Here is a 24530-nt window from a genome sequence, read left to right as displayed (position 1 = left end):
CTGGTTTGTTCCCTGCCTGTGGGACCAGTGGGTGACAGATCCTGGAGGGCAAGTCAGTCACAAAGGGTTCGAGAATTTTCTTGACATAGAGATTGATCCTTTCTACCCTAGAATTTGTAGCTTTCACACAATTCTCTTTGATGAAACAAAACACACCTACCATTTAATGTGACCCATGACAATCTCTTTTATTGCCTCAGCTTCATCATGTGCTGCAGCTTCTAGGTTCTCCTCGGGTCCCCTCAGGACCCTCTGAGAAGCTCCGAGACTGAGAGACCCTTCCCCCTTCACCCAGGGTGTGTGGCATGTGCAAAAATCTGACACAGCAGCTTGGGAGATAGGAGGCATGGAGTATCTCAACTTTACAGAGGATGTTTCTCAGTTAAAAAAAAATGTTCTCACTTAAGAATGCTAATGGACCATGCACAGAAATAAAGTCCCTGACCTACTTTGAAGTTGAACTTATTAAACAAGCCGACCTTATTACTCAAAAGAGACTGTAAAACAGGAGAGAGAAGCCCAAATGGACCCCTCCCATCCTTCTTTAACAGAAGCAGCCAAGAAAAGCGCAAACGAGTGTTGGCAGCCAGTGCTGTATGGAAACAGATTAGATGTTTTCCCAAGTTGCCCTCAACCTTATGTTTTGAAGTATGGCCTCTCACTGAACCTGGAGCTCTCTGATTTAGCTAGACTACCTGACCAGCAAGCCTGAGGGATCCTGTTTCCACCTCTCCAGCTCAGAGATTACTGGCACACACCACCACACCAAGATTTTTCATATGGGAGCTGGGAATAACACTGAACACAGACACTCGTGCCTGAGCCACCTCCTTAGTCCTTGAGCCAGGTTTCCTGAGGGCCTAACTCTGTGATCCAGGCGATGACACTGTCTCCACCTGATTATCAGAACCCTTATCCAGGGACCAGACAAGGTAGTATTTTGGGGCTGTTTCTATCTACAATATTGGGTGAGTCTGTTTTGTTTTGTAAGGCTGGAATATTAAAATGAAATAAAAAAGAATCCATTATCAAGGGCATATCACAACAGACCCTGTAAGACAGGTGAGCCACTATGAGGAACATTCAGCCTCCAAGGAGCCCGTAGTCTGGCAGAGCCGGGGGTGGTCCATACTGATGAATGGATTTATTTCCTAACAGCAATTTGAAAGCTGCCACAAGGCTACAGCAGACAGAACACAACTTGTGTCTGCAGCAAGAATTCCCTCAGGCTCTCCACCTGACAAGTTCAGTTTAGCCGAATGAATCTTTCCATACATTTTAAACCGCTGCACAGCCACGAGTGGCCGTCTGCAAGTTATAATCAGATTTATCACACGGGGGAGGAAGTGAGTGGTAATACATTTCCACAGGGCTTTAGGGCAATAACGTGAGTCATTCCTGCTCATTCTGGAAAAACTCCTGCAGCCGCAAGGTACATTATCCAAACCAGGATTGGAGGGAGGCAGACGAGGTTCATGACAGAACAGTAGGTGTTGGTGACCCACACAAGGTGGAATTAGTCAGTATTGATGGGCATTACTGTGGGATGCTCAATGATGTTACTCAAAGAAAGTCACGATGCTACAGGATTGGAGGCCCCTTTCCAGTCCAGATTTCAGATTCTGAAGCCTTTTCCTTTGTGGGGTCTTTAGAATTGACACACCTTCCAGAGCCAAGAACATACAATGGGAGGAGATCTTGCAGAAAGAAGGAACCATGGGCTTTAGATAGACAGTTACGACTTCTCCCAGAGCTGGTGCTGGTGAATTTGGGGCTTGAAGTTGTACAACCAGAAACATGGCAGAGACTGCTTGTCCTGAATGTTCCCAGGTTTAATCGCCAGCACTACATAAAAAGTGGGCGTGGTGGCACACACCTGTTATCCCAGGCTCTGGATATTTAGGCAGGAGAATAAGAAGCTAAAATTCATTCTCAGCTACAGAGTATCTCTGAGACCATCCAGGGATACATAAGACTCTCCTACAAAAACTAAAAAGAAATGAGCATGGCTCAGTGAAATTCTGGGGGATTCCTGCAAAGACTGGATACCCTGAAATGATCAAAGGTCACATGCCATGAAAAGTTGGAGGGACTCAGAGAGAAGGCACAAGATCATCAACTCTACCCTATTTCATAGCCCTTACCTGTAGTAGTGCGTGACAGGGCTCAGACATTGACACATTTACAAGTATTTCAGTCCCCGAGGCATTACAGCTACAATTTCTTCTCTCCTCAGTTTACAGATATTGGCATCGAAAATCATACGTTCAAAGCCACATAGATTTTGCATGACAAAGAAAGATGTGAATGGAGGCCAGCTTGGAATAATTAAGCTAACCCTAATCCTTATCTCTTTGGTGCCCCATCTTTTTTCTCTCGTGTGCTAATTCAACTAGGTATACCAGCCAATCACCATGCCCACTCGACAGCCACACCCACCCACCGACCTGAAGATGCTTCCACCTCCATGGAGCCTTGCAGAACTCCGAATGAAACACTGTTTGCTCTCTACTAGGCATGCCCTTATTAAGTGCTTGCCCTGACAGCTACTCTTGGTGCCACTTTGAGATTCTTCAAGTCTTTGAGCCAATATAGCATGTGCCTCATCTCAGCCTGGGAATTTTCAGGAGCATTCCCCAGGGAATCAGCCAGAACAGTGAAGCACAGTCAGAGAGCCCAAGGTTAGGAGAAGGCAGCCATCCTGGCTGCAGAAACTTTAAGAGGCTGGTGTGCTTGCTCATTTGTCTGCAGAGCGCTGAGTGTGGTCTCTCTTCTCTACCATAGGAACACTCTCCTGGCACACTGAACCTCTGTGGATTCCTTCCTTTTTAACTAACAGAGGAAGAATGTGGACTACCTGGTTTGGACAGAGTGTAAATAAAGGGCTTCCATTGACCCCAGATGGCTACCTCGTGCCCTATAATTGGTAGGATAAAGAAGGCAACGCCCTCTCTACCAACCACCATTGGCAACAGAGGCCAGGTTGAAGACTACTTAAAACATAGGGGTAGATGAATAGCTAGCTCACAATTCTGGATTCTGAACCTCACCACAACTGACACTGTCATGAAAATCCGGAGGAAGACATCCCCTGCCAACTTCCATTCGCAATCCTTTTTGTCACATTTCTTTACAAAGTCATGATGGGGAGCCCGGCCCCGTAGCCAGCCCACATGCGTGGGGCTGACTCACCTTTAACTTCTGCTCTGATTATCTGTATCTAGAAGCAAGGCCAAGAAGAACTCTGATGATCAAAATCCAGAAACAAGCCCACTCTTCCACTCTTATCATTTAGAGAATGGCAGAGAAAGGACCCAATGCTGCTCGGTGGCAGTAAGGAATATTTTGTTCATCCATTAAGGAAAAGGTGAGGGGACCAGTGAGATGGCTTAGTAGACAAGGATACCTGCCAAGTCTGACGACTTCAGTTAAATCCCTGGGATCCATAGGGTGGCAGAAAGGGCCAACTTCTGCGGGTTGCCCCCAGACCTCTAAATACTTGTTTGCTGTGCACATACATATATAAACACACAGATTACATATTTAAAAATTTTAAGGAATAAGGTAGAGTTTAGTACTGCTACAGACCCTTCTGCAGGTCCATGGAATAAAAACAGAGGAAATAGATCACTCAGAATAAAACAAGAATAAAGGAGGAAAAGAGGGGTTTGAAGAAAAATTGTTACCAGGAATGAAAAAAAAAAAAAAAAAAAAAACAGAACGTAAGAGATAAAATCCAGGTATTTACATACCCATACCTCCACTCTCAACCTGAAAGTGGTCTTGATGTGGTTGGCAAAGCAATACGCCGTGGGCACAAAGCAAAGAATTCCTGTAGGCCAGTTGAGGCTCCTGTTTCTCTTCCTCCCACTGTAACCAAGGCTCCATGAATTTCTCAAACAGTGAATCATCCAACCTCTGCTCTTGGAGGAGGAAGCTCCGAGACCATCTCTTCCCACTCCTTCCAAGTACTGGGTAGAAAAGTTGAACTCAGAGAAAGGAGGCACTTATCCCTGTCCTTCTGGTGACTGATTACAGTGAGTCGCCCTAGAAACACCATGCCTCTCAGTGGGCTTGTGATTGGCCCAACACCCTGAACCAGTAACACAGTCACCATCTTCAATCGCCCAGCCCAAGGACTCTCGCAGCAACTGAGAGTTCTTGGTTCTTGAGCTGCCTCATCTCAATAAACAAACAATTCTCTACATGAAATGATTTCTATTTGAAATATATGAAGACTGTTTTTCCTGCTGGGTTTCAATGAGCACATACACTAGACAAGTTTCTTTCTGTATCTCAGTTGCTTTATCTATGAAGTGTTGTTAATGTCTCAAAAAATGTGTACAGAAGATACAACATACAACGTAAGAGTAAAGGGAAAATGTGAAAACACGAGCAATTAGCCACCTCGGCATCAGCAATTTTGAGAAGCTGAATTTGTTCTTCTATTGTGAAGATTCTTTCTGTTCACAGGAGGGAATGTGGGAAGAGATGACTAACACTAAGTGCCTTCTGAAAGCCATACGGAAACCCTACTACTGTAGAAGCTGCCTAAAATATCACACACACACACACACACACACACACACACACACACACACACGCAGCCTTAATGGGTCTACCATGCAATAAGAAACAATACCCCTACTGAATATCAAATGCTGGAAACAAAAACTCCAGAGTCAGGAATGGGTTACCTCTTTGGTGTTTTTAGCCAGTAAGGTCCAATAGACCCCCAAACTTTAGAGATTACTGTCACTAATATCAGTTACCCTCAAGAACTTAACCTCAAGACTCTATTGCTGAAGGTAGCACATATTTGAGCCATAGAATATGGAATCATTAAGCTGGTACTTACATGGAAAATCCACTCATACTAGATAATGTTCATAGTGCTAGGAGGTTCTATGAACACAACCAAAGAAGAAATGCCATACTCAGCTGCAAACACTGCCAGCCAACATAATGAATGGTCTGATAAGATAAGCCCACTGGTACTATAGCACATGAGTGTTCCATGTGTAACCAAACATATGGTGATTGGATTTAAGGCCTTCTCCATGGGATAGAACCCATACCTGGTCACCGCTATAAGAGCCCAGACTATATGGCTGGCTAGGTCACTGGCCCTAGGGGAAAATTAGTGCTACTGTTCTGACAGAGGAATATAGTATTAAAAGAACCCTGATGACCTATCACCACACCAGTAGATTAGTGCGTCTCTCATCATCACACAAGTTCCCCTTGTAGACAAATAACACAAAGGTCCATAAGTGATCATGAGGCAGAGAATGAGAGCTTATAGTGTGTGTTCAGCTCTAAATGAAACGACTGTATGATAGTCCTCCCCGCCAAGGCTCAGGGACCATCTTGGAAGAGCAGTGAACTAAGAGTCAGAGACTGTGGATGAATACAGGGAAACAATGCTGACTAGACACAAGGGGAAAACTGCACATGTAAACACAGTGAGAGGGACGGATGCACGCATGTGACCTGCAGGACAGTGTTGTCTAGACACAAGGGGAAAACTGCACGTGTAAACATAGTGAGGGTGACGGATGCACGCATGTGACCTGCAGGACAGTGTTGTTTAGACACAAGGGGAAAACTGCACATGTAAACATAGTGAGGGTGACGGATGCACGCATGTGACCTGCAGGACAGTGTTGTTTAGACACAAGGGGAAAACTGCACGTGTAAACATAGTGAGGGTGACGGATGCACGCATGTGACCTGCAGGACAGTGTTGTCTAGACACAAGGGGAAAACTGCACGTGTAAACATAGTGAGGGTGACGGAAGCACGCATGTGACCTGTGGGACAGTGTAGAGCCAAGGGGGAAACTGCATGGATAAACACAGTGAGAGTGACGGATGCACTGTGGGAGTATAGGCGGACGAAATCCCAGCACTGAGATGGTCAGGTGAGGTGGACATGAAGCTCCACCCTAGATGAGGGGCTGCTGACTAATTGATAGCCGCTAGGAGAGGGAGGGAGAGGGAGAAAGAGGGGGGGAGCTTTCTTTAAGGGTTTGGCCCCTGGCAGGTCAACTATGCTCCAGGGTACCTTACACCCCCAAGAGTATTTGAACACCCCTGACCAGACAGACTTACAGTAAGGAGGGAGGGAGAGAGAACAAGAATCTGAGTGGGGAGGGTGAGAAGTGGTTAAATCTGGGAAGAGGTAAGGAAGGGGCGTAGATACAGTCAAATGACATTGTATGAAATTCTCTAAGAATTAATACTTTTTTAAAGAACATGAGCATGCACCCACCTCAGCACCAGTGTTTCAAGTTGTTGAGTTTCTTCTTTGGTGACGAATAATATTTCTGTTCAGAGGTCTCATTTCAAGGACCCCGTTATTGGAAAATAATGAATAAAACTATTAGTGTGATGATTAAAAATATCATCTACCACACAGAATTGTGAAGTAGCCCAAGAATCCAGTTTAAGAAAAAAAAGAACACTCTTATTACAACTTGAATTATTATTTCTGCTCAGAATACTTTAATGCCCTAATGCCCAGTACCTCAAGGAAAGGAATCATTGCAATACAATTAGCTAGGGTGAGCAGTCATATTGCAGCAGGATGGGCCCTAATATAACATGGCTAGTGTCTTAAGTAAGGAAGGCAATAAAGGCAGACACAGGACAACATGTACAGGTTAAGGAATACATTGTTCCATGAATTCAGTTAGGCATTCCACTGATGGTCCATAAACCGCCAGAAGCTAGGAAAAGAAAGAAGAGGGTTACCTACCATACCCATATTTTATAGGGAGTATGGACCCCAATATCTGAACTATGGTCAGGCTTCTTGCTCCCAAAACTACGAAAGGGTGACTGTTGTGTGGTATGACAATGGCTTTGATGATTCTGTGTTGTGGTCACCCCAGGAATACAGTTTAATAAAAGACAGAAGTCACCATGCAAGCTCATTCTGGGCAGCACTCCTCTGCACGGGCTATGTCACTGGGCAACTTAGCTTAGAGAAGGAGATCGTGCTGAGTTAAACTGACCATCAGACCTTCAAAGAGTCTGCGCTCTTCTGGCTGAAGGAGATTTGAAGTCTGGAGGCTTTGAGTCAAATTAGAGGCTCTAACACTGACTCTGAGGATGAAAGGCAACAAGTGACAAAGAACAGGGTGGCATCTCTGAGCCAAGGGTAGCTCCCCGTGGACAGCCAGCAAAGGAATGGCTCTTCTGTCTCACCTGAGCCACTACCAGAATTCAGCCAGACACAGGGATGCATGTGGAGGCAGATGGTTCTCTGAAGTTTCAAGATGAGAATTTGGCCCACTGAGCACCTCAGCTTTGGCCTGTGATACTTGGGACCCAGCATCCAGCCACATTGTACCCTAGCTTCTGGCCCAAAGACCTCTGAGATAATGGACGTGCAACTCTCAGTTGCCAAGTTTGAAGTAATTTCTTACAGAGCATGAGAAAATGAGCACAGGAATGTACATCCACTGTTGAAAATTCTATATGACTATTAAATTATAAATATGTCCAAGACCATAAAGAAATATACAAAATGCTTGTGGGTGTAACATTACCTTAAATATATAAAAATAAAATAATACTCTCTTCTAATGGAGTATACACCAAATTCCTATACAGATGAATAAGAGAAAAATTTCACATGTGTCTGGGTGACAGGATTGTTAGTTTAAATCTGTCTAAGAGCTAGAAAGATGCCCTAGTTGGTGAAGTGTACGTGCAGATGTGTGAGGACCTGAGATCCCATCCCCATCACCCATGAAAGAGTTGGGCACAATATTGCACATATGTAATCCCAGCTCAGAAGAAGCCGAGATGAGAGGAACCTGGCAGTTCACAGGGCAGCCAGTCTAGCAGAATTAGTGAGCACCATATTCTGTGAGAGACCTTTCACAGAAAAGAAAAGATGGGATAGAGGAATGATAGACGATACCTGGCATTGGCCTCTGAACCTCCCTCACATGTGTACACACCCACACACACACATACAACATATACATACACATGCACACAGATCTGTCTTTAGTCTTCTTATGTCACTTTAAGATCATGAAGATAAGAGCTGTTTATGGCCCATGTGGCTCTTCATGTTTCCATTCACCAAGACAAGAAGTCTTTATACTTATATTTTAATAACTTTAATAACCAAAGCAAGTCAGAATCCCACATTCCTGAGTTCACCTGGGCAATGTATTAATCAGGCTGATAGTGACCTGACCTGTTAGTGGAAGCTCCCTGAAACATGGCACCATACGGCACAGCACACAGTTTTTGTCCACTCTGTATTGCCATCTTGACCTACTCACAGATGCTGGTTGTAGCACCCCCAAAGAAATAACAAGACGTAGCAGCAACTCATTTTCAGGTTATAACACTGAAACTCTCTTGTCCTCTTTGTCTGTGGAACAGGCTGTGGCTGTTCCATGGTTTTAGGCTCTGATAGAGGGACTTGTATAGACCAATGACCAAGGCATGTGGACAGCGATCAAAACTTCCTCATCTCTGACTTTGAGTCTTTGTTACTGTTACCTACTGTGTCTTGCTACATTAGAGTTCATGTGACACTTCTCCTTCCTAAAGAGGGAGATGAGACTGAGATGATAACCTCATTAGCTGAAATTTACAAAGCTGGTAGGAACAGGGGTGAGCATGCAGTTCAGGTGGCCTAGAGTCCCTGGTGCTTATCATCCTTTGCACACCCCTTCCCAACTCCCCTACTTGATGCCTGGATAGTGTGATATTAGTAGAAGTAGAAGCAGAAGTGTGACAAGAGTCCCACTTCACAACAAGGTGCACAATAGGCCACTTGTCACCTGCACTAATAAGTGAGGGAAAGATGGGAGACACCAACTATAAGGGCACTTGTATAGAAAGAGATGCATCATTAGGAGAGAGCCTGGATGTCATCTCCGCCCTATGAAGAGGTTCCCATTGCCCAGATGTCAATGTGGTTTCTTCTCGAGTCCCGGAGATTAGGCTGAGATTTGGCCCAAGCTGAAATTGGTTTAGTGTCCTACTCTGACTTGCCAGGTGCAGATTCTCCATTATTTGAAGAAAAGAAAACATGACACAGCAGCCGAAAAGAGGCCCCTTCTGAGAGCTCTGCATACTCTGGGTCAGGCTCATTATATTGCTCTAATTAGTTAAGGATACAAGGGGGGTGGTTTGAATAAAAATGCCCCCCACGGGCCCATAGAACTAGTAGGAGATGTGGCCTTGTTGGAGTAGGCGTGGCTTTGTTGAAGGAAGTGTATCACTGTATGTGGGCTTTGAGGTCTCGGATGCTCAAGCCAGGCCCAGTGTCACTCTCTCTTTCTGCTGTCTGCTGATCTGGATGTAGAAGCCTCAGCTGCTTCTGCAAGACCATGTCTGCCTGCACGCCACCATGTTTCCCACCATGATGATAATGGACTAAGCCTCTAAACTGTGAGCCAGCCCCAGTTAAATGTTTTCCTTTGTAAGAGTTGTCATTGTCATGATGTTGCTTCACAATGATAGACACAGGATGAGTCAACAGGCTCAATTGGGCCCTCCTCACGTTCAGGGCCCCCTGTGATCTGTACCATTCAGTTAGGATGCCTGGATTTAAGCCCACATCAGCAACAGGACACAAGAAGATTGGACCTCTGATCTATTCATTCCTATCTATGGCAATGGTAATGGAAAGATGGGACCTAAGGTAAAATCCATCTTAAAGATTCAATGATCAAACTTTATACCACCTTGCACACATTGTTGATAGGTATGGTCATCGGAACAAGCCCTATGGAGAAGACTTTGACAATGTACCTATGGAGAAGACTTTGACAATGTATATCAAAGATAAATGTCCAGGAAACCTAAACCTAGGAAATTATGCTAAAGATATGCTTGCACAATAAAATGAGGTTTGGACATACTCTTTTTGACAAAAAAAAAAAAAAAAAAAAAAAAAAAAACATGTATAGAAACAACCCAATGGCTACCCACAGAACCCAGGTAAACAAATGGGATTTTCTAAATTTTAGAGAAAACAGGAAACTTAATATGGCAGAAAGATTACCAGAAACATTAAATGGGAAAATGAGATATAAAGTTTTGGAATATTCCTAATTTGTGCAAACAAGCAATATAATGGAGAGATTTTTAATTGTATTGTGGTGTGTGTGTGTGTGTGTGCCACAAATATATCTTGAAGCCAAAGGACAATTTTCAGGAATCAATTCTCTCCTTCCAATATAGGTTCTGAGGATAGAACTCGGGGCATCAGCTTTGAGTAACAAGCAGTTTTATCCATGAGCCAAAGAATGAGAATTTGATTAATGTATATATGAAATGTCTCAGGAAAGATAACAAAAACAATGAGACCACTAGGAATCTTCAGGAAGACAAATGTGTTACTTGGATAAAGCATGGGCAGAGGGATCTCTGGTGTATACTTTTTAACGTGGTATTTGATTTTGAATAATATAATAGTGTTAATAATAATAACAATATATTAATAAAATATATTACCTAAAAAACAAACAAAAGAGAATAACATTATATTTATTGTTAAACTCCTCACAGCAAGAATTGGAGTAAGATTCAAAAGTGTGTTCCAAGGGTTCTGAAGACTGCAGCATCCTCTTCTTGGCACCTAGTACAGGCATCTCAGGGATGGCTGTTCTTTCTTCTCCCTTCTCAAGGCATATTATACAATTTTATGCAATTTGCCTTCCCATCATCCTCTGTTATCCAGTATGGTTATGTCTTATATGATACTCTTAGATTTTTCTTATTTTAAGGCATTTTGATGAATGTAGAAATAATAAAAATGATCTTTACAAAGGAGTAAGCAGGAACAGGATCTAAGCAGAGATCCAGTTTACATGCATCTGTTGAACACCATATTGCCTTTTCAAGGCCTCATTGTCTCCACTAGATCAAAAATAGCTATGGAATATGTGATATCACCAGCTCTATCTCATGGTGTTATATTTTTAGAATTCTAAGCAGCTCACAAAATAGGGAAAACAAAAACAAGATTCACCCCAGCCCAAGTACCAGACACATACTCTCTTGCTCTACTGACCATAAGATCCATCCTAAATGAATCAGTCAGCTTCCAGATGGGATAATGATATGGGTCAAGTCAACACACAACCAACCACCAATTCTGTGGCAGGTGTTCTACTAGAAAATGGAGGTACAACTATAAACGGGACATAATCTCACTTGATATAGCTCGCGGTGTAGCATGCAGAAGGTGAAATGATGACTTTAATCTTCTTTATGCTATGACAAGGACTTATTGCATATGGTCACGACTGGCTGACTGGCACTAGACTTGATCTCCTGACAAAACAATTAATAAGCTACAAATAATCTGAGTTTTAATTTGTCAACATGAGATTTTGGTCACTAGTCAAAGAAAAATACAGGTGCATCAGGGTTTATAGTAACTTCCTGCCTTGGAAAATTCTCTAGATCCAACACAGGCAGGCAATGTCCAAGCACAGCATGGCAGTCTTACTGCACTGAGGAGGCCTGCTGGAATCTGAGAGATGATGCTTTAGAGGCTGGAACTTATGAGACCAAGTACCAGAGAACACACGAGGGATTTCTTTGCCAGTCTTTAGACAGTGACCGGCCTGTACACATGCAAAGAAAAACTCTACTATCAGTTCTAACAAAGACTAAGTCACAGAGACTTGAGAACTAAACAGAAAGATCAGAAGTTACATAGTACTGGGGAGCACTGCAAGCATGCCCATCCATTCAGTGGACCCCAGCTGAGGCTCAGAAAGAACAAGTCACAGGCATGAGCACCATGCCTGAAAGTAAGGACCACACATGCGGATGACTGACAAAATTGAAACAGATGCATCCAAACAAGAAGCAAACAGCCTTGACAGGTTCAGGAGGACATGCCAAACAATTTAACTGCCTGCCAGGATACAATTCAATACCCTTTAAAGAAAATTGACATAATTCAGACTGCCTAGAGCATACTGTCTGGGTTCCTTGTGAAGAAACAGGAAGTAAAAGAATAGTAAACAAAAACACTGAGACATGAACAGTCCCCCAAGATGGTTGAGACGCTACAGTATGCCGACAAGAACATTAAAATAACTATTATAGATATAATTAAAGAGTCAGAAGAAATTCAAAATGATGAAAGGACAAACAGGAAGTCACAAGAGAAGTAGAGAAAGTAAAATGGATGGACGGATGGATGGATGGATGGATGGATGGATGGATGGATGATACAATTTCATCATGAAAATGTGCCAAACCCAAAACAAAAAAGTTTGCTCTGGGATTAATAGCACTTCATCACAAGATTAAAAATTTAGTAGAAATGACCAAATCTGACTACCAATTGGGTGAAAGCAAGATTAAAAAATAAAGGGTTAATGAGACTCAAGTTGCCAGGCAATACCATGTGGTCTAATAGTACAGTTGTCTAGTATTTATATGTGTCATAAAGATAAGCTGAAAAAAAACACAGGTAGAAAGAGTATATAGATAAATAATAGGGTTCAGACACAATGTTAGTAGATCAATGGCCTAGTTTGCACCATGGCCTGGTTTTTATCCATAGTACAAAAAATAAAACAATAAAGAAAGGGAGAGGGGAGGAAGGAAGGGAGAGAGGAAAGAAGGGAAGAAGGGAGGGAGGAAAGGAGGGAGGGAAAAGGGGAGGAAGGGAGGGATGGAGGAAGGGAGGGAGGAAGGAAGGAAGCACTAGTGGCAAGCTAGGTATATCAACATCTGTCAATGGTTTCAAATATGTGGGAAGCTAAGGCAGGAGGATCACTTGAGACTTAGAACTCAAGAACAGCCCAGTTTCTTGAATCAACAAGATGGTTCAGTAGGTAAAGGCGCTTGTTACCAAACTGACAACCTAAATTCAATGCCCAGAACCCACACGGTAGAATGAGAGAACTGAATCCCAGCCGTTCTCTGACTTCGGTATGTACACCATGGCACACACACACACACACGCACGCACGCACACACGCACACACACACACCACTACAAGCAAATACAGTATTCTTTTGCTTTTTTATTGCTTTTATTGAGCTACATATTTTCTCCATTCCTCTTCCTTCTTCTCCACCCCCTTCTACCCTCTCTCATGGTCCCACGCTATCAATTGACTCAGGAGATCTTGTCTTTTTCTACTTCCCATGTAGATTAGATCAATGTATGTCTCTCTTAAGGTCCTCTTTGTTGTCTAGGTTCTCTGGAGTTACAAATTGTAGGCTGGTTTTTCTTCACTTTATGTCTGAAAGCCACTTATGAGTGAGTACATATTATATGTCTTTCTGGGTCTGGGTTACCTCACTCAATATGACTTTTTCTAGATCTATCCATTTGCCTCAAATTTCAAGATGTCATAATTTTTTTTTTTCTGTGTAGTACTCCATTGTATAAATGTGCCACATTTTCTTTATCCATTCTTTGGTTGAGGGAATTTACCTTATTTCCAGGTTCTGGCTGTTACAAATAATCCTGCTCTGAACATAGTTGAGCACATGTCCTTGGGGTACAACTGAGCATCGTTTGAGTATATACCCAAAAGTGGTATTGCTGGGTCTTTAGGTAGATTGTTTCCAAATTTTCTGAGAAATCGCCATACTGATTTCCAAAGTGGCTTGGCATAATAGTAAGATCCAATCTCTATACTAAATTAATTAATTAGTTTAAAATAAAGCCTTAGTGGATGAAGAGTTATGTCACATTAATGGATTATAAAATTAAATTTCAGTAAATGACAAGTTATCTCAAAATTCTTGTATAGAAAATGAAAATTTTGGCCAAAATCCCAAAAGTATTTTTTTTCTTTTTAAATAGGTTGACACACTAGCCAATATGCATAGAGAGGTACAAAGGACTAAAAACAGTTAAAACAAAACTCATAAAGAGAGTGTGGGGGTCAGGACAGAAGCATGATACCTTTCACTCATGTTTACCACGAGTCTAATCCCGCTCTCAACACTCAACTCTTTAAGTCTATATGCAGCAGGATGCAGCTTGTTACACTTCTGTCCTTCCTATAAGAACCTCAAACTATGGTAGCTGCTCTTTTCAGAACAGAGATCTGAGATGGGCTGGTTCACAGCTTGAATAGAGATAGGATGCCAAACTCAGCCACTATCTGCCAGTGTCTAGCAAACTCACAGATATGTGAGATAATAATTAGCTGCTATTTGGCTTTAGAATGTAGAGAGTCTAGACTTCACATTAATTTCAAAATGTAAGATAAATTTATAATAACCAAGTCAAATGAGTTATCAAAACATTAGTAAACAAAGCTATCAACAGAAAGGGATGGGGAATCCAGCTATGAGCCCACACATTTACAGTCACATAACATATGGAAAAAGTCCAATTACAACGACTTGTGGAAGCACAATACTTTTGTAATCATACACTATCAGATGATATCTATTTGGAGAAAATGAGCCATCATCTCCATTTAACACCTCATTCAGAGAAATCAACTTCAGACAGATTACATGGTCTTATTGTGGAACGTAGAGTAATGTATCTTCTAAAATACAACAAAATTGTTAATCTTAAGGGATACAATTCTTTCTCAAATGTGACAAAAACAAATAAATGCAAAAATATAGATAGATGTCATTAAAGTGGTTATTTTTAAAACATGATCTCATATATCCCATAGATAAGAGATTGATAGATAACCCCCAAGTATGTCTGTGTTAAGGCATTCAACTCAGTAATCTTCAGAATAATGTAAATTAAAACCACAAAGAATTATCCCTATACACCTAATATTAGAAGAGTTAACATTACAAGACTGTCAACAATAACCCAGTCTATTGGCAGAGACTGCTCATTCATTTCCCAGCCACCTAGACCGGAAATAATCACATAGAAACTGTATTAATCACAATACTGTTTGGCCAATAGCTTAAGCATATTTCTAGCTAGCTCTTACATCTTAAACTAGCCCATTTCTATTAATCTATGTATTATCATGTGTTTGTGACCTACCAATAAGGTTCCGTCCAGCGTCTGTCTCCTGCGGTGGCTACATGGTGTCTCCCTGACTCCGCCTACTTTCTCTCTATATATATCTTTTTCAGCCTGGTTATATTCTGTTCAGCCACTGGCCAAAAGCCCCTTCTTTATTAACCAAATAGCAATAAAACATATTCATAGCATACAGAGAGGAAGCCAACATCACCATTCTATCTGCTAATACCTGTTTAACTCAAAGAATAGCTCCACTCCAGGTTATCCAAAGAAATGGAGTCTAAATGATATGCATAAAAACAGATACAGAGTGATCAGAACAGCAGGTTTCATTGCAACTAAAATACGAAGCAAGACAGGTCTTAAAAAGAGAGTACACATATTTTATATATCCATATAAAGCCACACTATGTAAGATTAAATAATGAACACTCAGCATAACACACACAATGAGTTGGACTCACAAATTTTTTTAATGAAAAAAGGTCCAGAAACACACACTCTATGGTTCTAATTATATAAGATTCAAAAACAGAAAAAGGAACTCTAAAAAGATCCTAAAACCATTGAGAATGAGAATTAATAATGCAGAAGGCAGGCAAGAAAGGTTACTGGGCACTAGTAATATATCACATATTGGTTGAGTGTTCTCCATGTCTGTGTATCCACTCATGATTTATGCTTTTTTATGTACTTACATGCTACTTTAAAATCAATGTTTACCCTATTCTCTCTAAAATCCACTGCAAGAATCCAGCTGAGGGCTGCCAAGAGTCAATGTAAGGATTGTGGTAAAGATAGTGACAGATTCAGTCAAGAAAAAAAGAAATATTTTGCCAGGTCCAAATGAATTTGATTGGATGTGGGGATGAGGTGAGTTGGAACTTAAAATTAATCTCAGATTTCTTTCTGGTATTAGAGGTGAAATAAATAGGGAGATCATTAATAGAAACCAAAAACTATAAGAAGAGCAGGTTCAGCTGGAGGTGCCTGTGGTCATCTGCAAGAATGTCTCTGGCATGTAATTAATTGGGAATTTGGGGGAATTGTCTGAGCAAGAGAGATGGCTATGAAAGTCATCAGCATCTCTAGTCATAATTAAAATAATGAGACTGGATAGAATCTGTCATAGAAAGAACATGAAGCAAAAAGCATCATCAACTGCTGGTAGGTGGCCGGAACTCTGGGGATCTGACATTTGAGAGAAGAAACTATGCGCAGGGCAGACAAATTTCAACTCTAGAAACTGGGAAGAGACCAAAAGACATCAGTCATGGGATCACAGCTCTAAAGGGATACAAGAGTGATCTATGGTCAAGTCTCTTGCCAATCCTAAGATGGCTCCCTTAGATAGGATATATACTTCGCTGCTCCCGTATCCTCCCTTCCTATATCCCAACCATCCCAATCCCCCGAGCTCCTCCCATCCTCCCCTTCTCATGTTTCTCATCCCATTTCCCCTTTGCCCCATGCCACCTCACCCGCAAGTTCCCAATTTTTGCCCTGGAATCTTGTCTACTTCCCCTCTCCATGCGGATGACTATATGATTTTCTTTGGGTTCACTTTCTTATTTAACTTCTCTAGGATCACAAATTATATGCTCAATGTCTTTTATTTATGGCTAGAAACCAATTATGAGTGAGTACATCCCATGTTCCTCTTTTTGGGTCTGGGATACCTCACTCAGGATAGTGTCTTCTATTTCCATCCATTTGCACGCAAAATTCGAGAAGTCATTGTTTTTTACTGCTGAGTAGTACTCTAATATGTATATATTCCACACTTTCTTCATCCATTCCTCCATTGAAGGGCATCTAGGTTGGCAAGAGACTTGACTCTAGAGGGGTTCGCAGGTGTCCAGGGAGATGTCCCCAGCTGGTACCTTGGGCAACTAAGGAGAGGGAACCTGAAATGACCCTATCCTGTACTGATGAATATCTTGCATATCACCTTAGAACCTTCATCTGGCGATGGATCGAGATAGAGACAGAGTCTCACTTGGAGCAACGGTCTGAGCTCTCAAGGTCCAAATGAGGAGCAGAAGGAGGGAGAACATGAGCAAGGAAATCAGGACCACGAGGGATGCACCCACCCACTGTGACAGTGGAACTGATTTATTGGGAGCCCACCAACGCCAGCTGGTCTGGGACTGAATAAGCATGGGTTGAAACAGGACTCTCTGAGCATGGCGGTCAATGAAGGCTGATGAGAACCCAAGGTCAATGGCACTAGGTTTCGATCCTAACACATGAACTGGCTTTGTGGGAGCTTAGCCTGTTTAGACGCTCACCTTCCTGGACGTAGATAGAAGACCTTCGTCTTCCCGCAGGGCAGAGAATTTGGACTGCTCTTCAGTATTGAGTGGGAGGGGGCATGGGGTGGGGGGAGGAGAAGAGGAGTGGGGATAGGGGGAGGGGAGTGGGGGGAGGGGGCAATATTTGGGAGGAGGGGAGAGGAATGGGAAACGGGGAGCAGGTGGAAATTTTAATTAAAAAAAAAAAAGAATGAACATGTCACACCTAAAAAAAAAAGAGTGATCTATGAGCTTTGTTTCCTCCTTGAAGGCACAGAAATAGATCTGAATCTCTGAGCCTTCATGCAAGTTATTTCTCATCTCTGAGCCTCAGTTTCTTCAGTGCTACATTAGGAAATATTTAGCACCTGTGTTGAAAGGTCTTATGAGAACTAAACATAACAATACATTTAATCGCTTAGCAAACAGCAGGTAGTCATGGACTACAGCCTTCACAATCCTCACATTGATAACTGTAGCGAAGTCTTCTTTCTCAGCATGGGGGATACAGCGATGAGTTAGTTCCAGGCTACGAATAGTAATGAAATCACTAACTACCCCTGGGAGAAAGCAGAAAGTGAAGGCCTCAAGATCGCAGGACGATGAAGTCCCATGATATACTGACACAAGAAAGAAGGGATGCGGAAATAGTCACTCTGATGAAGTGGTGGCTGTTGCATTGGAAAGATGCCATCCTACCACAGAGATCCACTATGAGCGGAGAAGCCCTAGAACAGAATCCTTATGTTTCAGACAACCAGTGCTGGTACAAGAGATATTGAAGAAATTGAAAACTTCATTCCTTCACCTGCCAACTATTTACTCCTTCATATTTGAGAAAGATAGCAAATATCTATCAGGTACATTGAAGAAATAAGTTTCTACCCTTGAAAAGGAAGCACTTCTCTAAGACAGTGACAAGGAACAGAGAAAATGATCACCCTGTATCAAACTGTGAGCTTATGTGCATAACAGGCTACAATCAAAGATAAAACTCACTATCTGTGTCTCTCTCTCTCTCTCTCTCTCTCTCTCTCTCTCTCTCTCTCTCGTGTGTGTGTGTGTGTGTGTGCACGCGCGCACGTATTCAGCCTGAAAAGCTAAGTGACAAACTCAAGGTCATATGACAGTAAGTATCAGAGCCAGTAGTGGGAAAATAGATTCACATTTCATCAAGAATTGTGGAAGGTAATATGGGTGTCACAGATACACCTGCTGTTGCTGGAATTATAGAGAGCTCAATGAGGAAAATGCCATATGGATTCGAAAAGGAAAGGTTGACCAAAACTTCAGTATTACCCTGACATATGCACCACAGCATACTGGCTGCACAGGGAAAAGTCAGGAGTCTTACTTGCCTTCTCATTATCCACACATGGTTTCATCTTGAATGAACACAATTCATTCTAATGACCAAAGTTAGAATGGATTTTTGCCAAGCTTTCCTGAGTACACAGAATTGTCCTTCTGCACTGTCAAATTCCCAGATTGCATACTTAGCAGCTGTTTTAAAGATATTTTGTCAAAATTGCATGTCATATAGGCACAGAATAATTTGTCTCAGGCATTTTTACATCTGGCTGACTCCAATCAAATCATCCAGGGATTAGGTAAAAACTTACAATTTTTATCAGTTTTAATTACTTAAAACAATTTCAATGGCCATTTAAATCTCTTCCACCCTACCCCCTACATATTCAACACAGAGTTGCAGAAATAATAGAGAACAGATGGCTGAAATATTTAAGACTCTGATTTTTTAAAAAACAAAAAACCAAGAAAATATTTCATTTATTTTATTTTTCAATTTAGAAGAAAACTTCTTTACAAGAAAAGGACATCTTTGCAGTATCAAGCTTTACTTTAAAATACATTTTATCCAATTTTTACCAAAATGGAGGATTTCTCTCAGCTCAGGGTTGATTGGGACTCCCTGGCACCCAGAGGGCACTGAGACATGCCTGGTACTACTAGTACAGCTATGCGTTGGTAAGTTGGTGTTGAGGAGCCTCCATGCTTCCCTCTTAAGCAAGGAACTTGGCACAGCCAGAGCTGGATGAGTGTGTGTGCTGGCTTGTGCTCACACTTCAAATACGATGAAGAGCACCTACACTGGCCTGATGTAAACGGTGCAGAATCCAGTTCTCTGAAGGGAGTTGAGAGTGTGCCCCAGGTGCTATGGTTTTCTATTTAGTTTGTGTGTGCCCCTCAGTAAAGGTCATCTGCCAGAAGCACCGGCCTTGATGGAGGGGCAATGAGAGTTGTAGGGAAATGGTTAAATAATGGTTGGAAAAGAATAGTTTTGGGGTTACACAAAGGGACAAAAGAACAAAAGGGAAAATAGTTCAGCTAGGTGATTTCTTTTTATATAAAAAAAAAAAGGCGGGCGGTGGTTGCATACGCCTTTAATCCCAGCACTCGGGAGGCAGAGGCAGGCAGATCTCTGTGAGTTCGAGGCCAGCATGGTCTACAAGAGCTAGTTCCAGGACAGGAACTAAAAGCTACGGAGAAACCCTGTCTCGAAAAACCAAAAGAAAGAAAGAAGGAAGGAAGGAAGGAAGGAAGGAAGGAAGGAAGGAAGGAAGGAAGGAAGGAAGGAAGGAAAGAAAGAGAAAAAAAAAGATATACCAGCACCCAAACCAGGTGCAAGCAAATGACCTCTGTCCTTTATCCATGCTGTAGGTGGTAACAATGTTTCATCCCACTGGTAGGAAATGGCCATCACAGTTGGGCATGGTTGGCTAATCAGCACAGGAGGCTCAGGATACATGGGCCCTTGTCAGAGCCTTTTTCCTTTGATAGGAAAAAAGTTTCTCACATCATTGATGATGTTGTCCTAGGAATGGGATTGTGCTGGTCTCAGGGAATGAACTGGTTCCTTTAAGAATGGATTATTACATAAAGAACAAACAGAACTAGCCCCTCTGCAATCTCTGACTTCCCGACTTAGCACGTCATCTCTCTTTGCTATGCCCCCACCATGCTGAGATTCACCATGAGAGCTGTTTCAGAAGCACGTATCCAAATCTCAGGTCTTTAGAACTGAACTAAATGAGCTCTTCGTTTTCAGTTCAAACTTCCTCAGCACCAGGTATTTGTTATAGCAACTGAAACAGACGGATATGCTGGGAAAGGAAGGGCCTGCTGGGAGGCTGAGCCTCCGTGCCTCTGAGGCCGTCATGCCCAGGATTCCTTCTGAAAGGAGAGACTGTGAAGGAGGGGATAGAAGTCTGAAGTAGAAAGCCCAAAGCTCCTGATGGAAACCCGGATAAAGCTACCTCAAGACTTCCTTCTGGCACCTGTGGAATGTTCCTCATGTTGTTGGGGGGGGGGTTGCTAGAATTTACCCTAATAGCATATTCAGTTATTGATCAAAAATACAAGTCTTTGGGGTCCCAAGCTCTAGACCCAGCACACACCTCTGTGTAGCTAACTAGTTGTGTGATGAGGACAAGCTACTAACTAGCTGTATGGCCAGAACAAGCTATAAACTAGCTGTATGATGAGGACAAGCTGTCAACTAACTGTATGAATAGGACAAGTTGCTAACTAGCTGTATGATGAGGACAAGCTGCTAACTAGCTGTATGACGAGGACAAGCTGCTAACTAGCTGTATGACGAGGACAAGCTACTAACTAACTGTATGCAGAATTAGCTGTATGACCAGGATAAGCTTCTAACCAGTTGTATGATGAAGACAAGCTACTAAGTGTATGCAGGACAAGCTGCTAACTAGCTATGTGACCAGGATAACCTGATAACTAGCTGTATGACCAGGACAAGCCTCTTAACCTTCCTGAACTCGGCTTTTCTCACCCATTACTCTTTCTCATATAGTGTTTAAAATACCATAAATATAGCATTTGGCATAGAAATGCCAACCACAAAGAGCAGACTGTCCTCACCCATCCTCCAGTACCTCACAAACACTTCAGTGAGTGAGGAGCCCCTCCAGCGACCTCTCTGGATCCCTCTTGTACATTGCACTAGTATCTCTCAACCACCCTATCTAAATCCCTTTAACTTAGTGACTGAAGACTCTCCCCTGTCACCATAACACAGATGGAGTCCTGGTCTGCTGTTAGGAAAGGCTCAGTCAGAGTTTGAAGGGTAATAAAGACCATCTCTCTGGGTAGAGACTGTCACATTGTTCATAAGCCTGTGTCTTCTCTGGGGCTGACATTCCCAGGTTCCCACGCAGACAGGTATGGCCACTGCAGCTGAATTCCAGTCACTAAAAAGTGAGTGTAAACACACTATCTCCAGGCTTTGCCTATGAAAGCAAACAACAGAAAAAAAAGTGTCCCTACGCATGTGATGTAGCAGAGAAGACAGCAGAAGATGGGAAGACTGGTCCCTAAGTCTCCATACACAGAAAAAGTGTGTAAATGGAAAACTCTCCCCCATTGTAACCAGCAGATGTCTGGTGATTTATTTATGCAATGGCAATTGCATAAAGTAAGCATGCCTCCAACTTGAATGTGAAAAAGGGATCACTTTGGAGGGCTGGTATGACCACAGGCTTCAAAGTCACTGCAGGCTTTCTGAGTCTGGACATCTAAGGTTGACCTCATTCCTTGGAGTTCCCAACTAAGTTCTCAGGTAATGCTGATGCAGGGAACCCTTTGATAATGGCTAAGTTTACCTAACAGGTTTACAATCATCGCTTACTAGAGTTAGTCTTGGGTAACTGATGAACTTGGGTAGATAGAGAGGCTGCCTGGAACCAACACTGTTCACCCGTGCTGAGTCTTCTTGCTATCCTTGATGCTCTGAGCTCACAACCTGTCTACGTGAGAAGACACCTAAGAAAATGTAAAACTGACAAACGGAGACAAGCGTCAGATGAAAGTTCTGTGGGACAGAACTATTTATTGCATCTAAGCAAGCAGCACTCTTCCAAGGAGAGAACAGGGTTAGGGCAACAGAGAGATGCAGCATCTACAAGTATAAAAGGATCTGCTTTGACCTGGACGAAGAAACAAATAGCAATGGGGGTCTTAAAAATGAGATGATGAAGGCTGAAGCTAGAGCCCAGACGCTACAACAGATATTAAAGGAAGCATGGAGCCCTGGAAATATGGAGAATGGGGCATTTCCAGGAACAGTGTGTTTAGGGAGCTAGCACTGAGGCTGGAAAGGACAGAATCAAATGGAGGGCGATCGCTTGACTAGGGAGGATGCAGATGTAACAATGGACCTCAATGGTGTGAGTCAGTGCAATTTTAGAGAGACAGGCAAGGGGTACCTGGGACATCTCCAGATTATTGACTCGTAGGCTGAAAGACTAAGAGAAGTCATGCTTCCCTGTGTGACTCTGTCTGAACAAACAGGCACATATCAATTCAAAAGAGGGATGAAAACCTGAAAGCAGGTTGGGAAAAAGGGGTCAGTTGGAAGAGTTGGGGATGTAAGGGTGATTGTTCTACACAATCTGCTGGCTCTGCATGATCTCGGGGCTGTTGTCAGAGCAATGAGGTTCCTACGTCCCTCCTATCATGAACAGCTTGAATCAAAAGAAGACAATTGAACTCTGTGTATCCATAAATATTTTCCCTCTCCTCTTCCCTCCTCTCCCCTCCTCGCCTCTCCTCTCTTCTCCTCTCTTCTCCTTTCCCCTTCTCTTCTCCTCTCCTCTGCCCTTCCTTCCCCTCCCTTCTCTCTTCTGCTCTCCTTTCCTCTTCTCTTTTCCTCTCCTCCTCTATTATCTCTCTCCCTCTCCTCTCTCCCCTTCCCTCCTACTCTTTCTCCAACCTCTCTTTTCCCCTCCCCTCTTCCCTTCTTCCTCCTCTCCCTCACAGTTGCATACACATACAGGCATACTCCTCACCTCTCTCTCCTAGATTCACAGACAACTCCATCCATCCATCCATCCATCCATCCATCCATCCATCCATCCATCCGGTCAACCCATTGCACTCAGTCATTGAACTCCATTTAATCTGCAGCTGCCTGGCAGACCCGTCTAGCACACCTACCAATGACTGACCACTCAGAGATTGATTTCAAAACCCACAAGGCTCACAATTTTGTGCCTGTCTTCTTGTCCTACTAAGGAGCCTTTGTCACTGTGTTGCCAGAGGGCCTGCTCTTAACGTTTACAGTGCCAAGCACTGTGTCCAGCCTCTGCAGAGAACCCTGGAGGACCTCCTCACTTCCTGTCCTTGGTCTCCCTATCTCTTCTATACCCCCACCACCAAGCCTAGCATTCCTAAAGCTCCTCGCAGACCAGGGGTTCCCTTGATCTTCCTCATCTACCACTCACTGAGGCAGTATTTCAGATGTTGCTGGGCCTGTAAATCTCTTGATGGATTTGGTAAAATTCTAGCATCACTTCACTGGACTGCAGAAAGATAATTTGACGTTTCAAACGAGCTCTAAAGTGAGACCAACAGTGCTGGCCTCAAACAAGTATCTGTGTACCCTTCGTCTCTAGTGCCTCATCCCTACTTCAAGGCAGCTTCACCCATGCAGCACACTGCCAGAAGAGTCCAGGGATAATTCTACTGGATGTTCACACTGGCTCCTCTGACTCCTGGAACCAGCCTGTATCCTTGCCTTCTGATGTTGTTGCCTCTGGTCTCCCTGAGCTTCTGATTTCCATTCTACATTCATTCTAAGAACTTCTTCCACAAAGAGAATGCTGAACAATTCTGTTTTCCCTTAGTCTGGCTGAGGCTGAGATGTTTTTCCAATGTCTTCTGTAAGTCTTTGGGGATCTGAGTTTTGCCTATCTACCCTATGACCAAACTTGGCATGTGCCACTGGCCCTAATAGAACTACCCAAGAGAATGCTATGAAGCCAGCAATTGCTCTGCAGCTATGTTTTCCTACACAAGTGCTGCTTTCTTTTACTTTTAATGACATTTAATCTATTGAGATTTGAATTTGAAGAGCAGCACATGGTCATTGGGTACCATATTAGACAGCAAAAATCAATAGGATAAGTATCTCAGAGGCAGGGCATCATATGCCAGATATTCCACTGAACTACAGTAAATTTTAACAGCTTGGCAAAGCAACCATATAAAGGAGTGAGCAGTAGCAGAAACAATGCAAGCTATTTAGTTTCAGATGGCCTGAGTTCAAGTCCCACCTTTGACACCCACTAAATGAGTGACTTTAGAAAGTGCAAATCTCAAGTTCAGCAGAAAGAAAGCTTGGCCATCTTTCCATCTAACAAACGGTCATAAAAATACTTCTATTACAGAACTGCTGTGAGCCTTAAGTTAGTGATCACATACAGAGTGGGTAGGTAGGTCAGT

At 42.7% G+C, this 24530-nt stretch overlaps 1 protein-coding gene across 14 annotated transcripts in view; it reads right to left on the bottom strand.

The window, feature by feature from the left end:
* Positions 1-24530, bottom strand: part of Ptprt (protein tyrosine phosphatase receptor type T) — a 1077234-nt gene that overhangs the window by 628736 nt on the left and 423968 nt on the right. The gene's annotated exons all lie outside the window — the stretch shown is intronic.

Source organism: Chionomys nivalis, chromosome 9 (genome assembly GCF_950005125.1).
Source record: "Chionomys nivalis chromosome 9, mChiNiv1.1, whole genome shotgun sequence".
In the NCBI taxonomy this organism is placed as follows: Eukaryota; Metazoa; Chordata; class Mammalia; order Rodentia; family Cricetidae; genus Chionomys; species Chionomys nivalis.
Note: the sequence above shows the minus strand (reverse complement) of the source record. Positions and strands in the feature narration are given on the sequence as shown.